The 4,087-nt window shown below is 30.6% G+C and overlaps 1 pseudogene; it reads right to left on the bottom strand.

Moving 5' to 3' along the window:
• LOC111613048 overlaps nt 1–4,087 on the bottom strand; it is a 9,882-nt pseudogene that overhangs the window by 4,516 nt on the left and 1,279 nt on the right.

Raw genomic sequence — 4,087 nt, forward strand, 5'->3', positions numbered from 1 at the left:
AACGAAAATGAAAATTTGCTTGATAATTCAACTACGCTTGTTGGAGAACAATAAAAACACTACACTCAACAAGCCACCAATAAAACTCAACTGCCTAACCTATAACCAAAGTCTCCTTTTAATTTGTTTTTAAAAAAAAGCGCTTGACAAACTTGCCCCGCATGCCGAAGTTGCCCCGGTCTCCCCTAATATCGTTACAGACGGCTGTACGCGTAGTTTTAAATTTTGTTGCTGGAAAAGATACGCAATTCGTTGCTGCAGTTTTTATGAAGCGATCGAGAGTCAAAAAGAAAAGTTTGAGAAGTTTTGGACCGTAGATAATTTAAAATCGCTATCTTACTTATTCTTACTCTGACTCTGCTCTAGGTAAAGAACATAGGGCATGTAACACGAGTGGATACAAAGAAAAAACTACTCCTCTGTGACATTTCAGCTCTTGATATTGTCAAAATGCAAGCACTCTTCCACAAACTACACCAACGCTTCATTTGCTATTAAACTCTGTATAGCAAAGTTACCAGTTGTCATTTTAATAGTTAATTGTAAATACGCGAAACATTATAATGTTACACATACTGTAACATTATAATGTTACAGTATATTTATATTATAATGTTACAGTATACGGTTAATTTATCTAGTACGCAACACCCCAAAACCTTAAACACAATAAGGTTAAGAAAATATATGTAGAGACGTTATTAACCGCCCAAACTTTATGCGGGCTTTGGGTTTTCCAATCTCTGTTTACAACTTCTTAAATTTACAGCACGTTAAATATTCTTGACAGACATGTTTAATTTTAAAAAGTGGATAAATGTATGTACAAAATTTTCTCTCTCTCTCTCTTTTTGTGTGTAGGAGTTATGCGTGTATTTGTGTATGAAAAAATATTAAAAACTAAATTCGCTTATTTATAAAAATATGAATGTCTGTAAATGTAAATAATCTGTATTTTAGTATCAAGTGTATGACACGAAATCAATTGAACGAACACAAGTTGAATATATCAATTAAACTTTCTATACGATAAATAATGTGTATATTTAAGAAATAATATTAGGTTCAAACTTAAAAATACAAAACATATGTAAAATATATTATAAATCCGTTTTTACCTGCATTACAATAGGAGTTTCTTCACGGTAACGGGGTATGATTATGAAAGCTAGAAGTTTGATAAAAAAAAAAAAAAAAACCTGAAAACTAGTTTGTCCCTCTATATTTACCTTTAAATAATTGAGAAATTTACATGTTTAGTATTCATTTAAATGAATTCATAGCACGAAATCTTTGTTTAGTTTGTTATTCGGTAGGAAAATATAAACAGTTGTAAACAAACAAATGTTTAGAGATAAAATATGAAATTTGCGGTTTTCCTCTATTAGTGTATAAACAACATTTATAGACATAAATTTATGTGGTTACAAATATTAAACGGGTAAGGCAGCTACTTCAAAATTACAGGTTAAATATTTCATTGAAATGAATTACATTGATTGGATAAAGTAGTACAACACGCAGACAATCTGCCAAGAGGATGGTCACTAGGAATTTTTTATGAGTAACTGGAGCCTGTTTAAGTGTTACTAACCTGAATAAAATCCGGTAAACTTTACGTGACTAGCCTGTCGCAAGAGGCTCGAACTCACGAACAAAAACCAGTGATTATATCAACTCGGTTACTGTTAGCTGAATGAGGATACTCACATATCCTATCACCTCGTATGGATCTGTCTCTATACTTTCGAACCAACTTTACAATAATAGGAATATATTCCTCTATTATGCTTAATTTTGAAATACTTGGCAATTATGTATGTTAATAATAAATAAACTATTTTTTATAGAAAAGCGTTCTGTCTGCCTCCATAAAACTCATATTGGTAGAGGGTACCACACCAATAGGCATGTGGTATGAAACTTTATGGGCTTGTTTTACGTTTCTAACATTTAAATAAGTATTAAAAAAGTTTTTTTTAATATCCTCTCGAAAAGCATTTTCCTTCGTTACATCGTCCAAGTGTTAGTGTTTTGTATTCCATCAAACCAGCTTAATTTGAGGTAAAACTTGAGTTATTGTATAGTTTGTCCATAGCTCTTAGAATTAACATAAATAAATATAAAATATATGTGTTGCTATTTAAGTCTAGTAAAAGCTGGCAAGGTTTCTCGTACAACTTTCCTGACAGTCTAACAGGAAGTCCATTAATATTTAATCGGTCTTTCTTCCTGTTCGACTGTCAGGAAAATTTCACGATTTAAAATTTTAAGTCGGCCTTTTTTTAGAAACACGTTATATAGTTTTAAAAGAAATTGTAACCCAAAAAGGATATAGATTAGATTGATGAGTGGCAAAACTCTATAGCCTATTTATTAAATTATAATATTCAAAAGACTTCTTAAGGTCCAAATGAAAACCTTCTCAAGAAGGTATAAAAAGTACTCAGAATAAAAACGAAAATATAAGCTTCATAAAAATTAAATTCAAAATATGAACACTTCTTCGCAGATTCCATTATAAAATATTGGTATTTGTCATACATAATATCATGATTTTTATGTGAATGCATATTATTTAAATATATAAAATTACGTCCTGACTGACTGACTGACTGACTGACTGATTGATTCATCATCGCACAGAGCAAACCGCTGAACCTAAAGAGATGAAATTTGATACACAGTTAAGGTACGTCATGAAAATGCATACTTGGAAGGGATTTTTAGAAATTTCCCGACGGGGAAGAGAAGCAGAAGATTAAGACTTAACCTGAAGAACGGCTTCTATCGTTCTATTTTAGATACGATTTCTTGATTTTGATAGTAATAACTTAATTTCCAAACGTACAATATTTACCAAATCATCCCTATTGTTTGCTCGAACAACGCCGGGCTGCTTTCTAGTTTATAATAAATATCACGCTCTTAAGAAAAGGATGGATATAACTCCAAATATTAATCGTATATATTCTTCATGTATAAATAGTATATATCATTTTTTTTTAATTTTAACAATGTTATAAAGGAGACTTGGAAAATAATCATTAAATTTATTAATATAAAGTAATCATTATTATTATTTACAAAATACTAAAGAGAAATAAGTAGAGATAATATTATTTTATGTTTACTATCAAGTGGTACTTAACTTAATATAAGGAAATATAATACACATATATAAATATAGGGGAGACCGGGGCAACTTCGGCATACGGGGCAAGTTTATCAATCGCATTTTTTAAAAACAAATTAAAAGGAGACTTTGGTTATAGGTTAGGCAGTTGAGTTTTATTGGTGGCTTGTTGAGTGTAGTGTTTGTATTGTTCTCCAACAAGCGTAGTTGAATTATCAAGCAAATTTTCATTTTCGTTCAATTCCATATAATATTTTGCTTCCATTTATATAGAATTGGAATGTTTTGTTATAATTCATGATAACGAAAGTTACTTTTCCTGTTAGAAGGATGTAACTTCAACTTATTCACGTGGCAAGATCATGGCTCAGGACCCTGTTCTCAGGGTTGTACTTGATGTTTCGAAATCATGACTAGTGGGGCAAGATCGGCAACATAAAGCCACGTTAAAAGCCAGGGATAAAAATAAAAAATTCGGAACTTGCAAAACGGAACAGTTTTAGAGAATCCAGATTCGAAGTAAACTAAAAGAAAGAGGCAGAAAAGTCCTAAAGAACTGGAAAATGACGGTAAAAACACTTATTGCAATGAAAAATATGGCATTACTCAGGAGGTTATGCTGTAAATGTAAACTCTGGGCTCATATGGATTGTACGGATGTAGAAAATGAGTATGTTCAATTTATTTGTGATATGTGTAGAGAATAAGAAAATGAACAATATGCTTTTATATTGCTTTTACAATGGTTTAGGATGTTTTCATTTATTATCTGTTTGATTTTTTGTAACTAATTTGTGTTTGCATTTTTTTTTTATATATATATGTCTTTGAACTTGCATTTCGTTGTAATAATATTAAATAGGATTTAAACTTGTATTTCTTTGTTTTAATTGTGAATTCCAACTTATACATTGTTAATAACATAAATTTATATACGTGCCTATCTTGCCC

This window comes from Centruroides sculpturatus, unplaced genomic scaffold (assembly GCF_000671375.1).
Source record: "Centruroides sculpturatus isolate CEXI.00-Female unplaced genomic scaffold, Cexi_2.0 scaffold1585, whole genome shotgun sequence".
NCBI lineage: Eukaryota > Metazoa > Arthropoda > Arachnida > Scorpiones > Buthidae > Centruroides > Centruroides sculpturatus.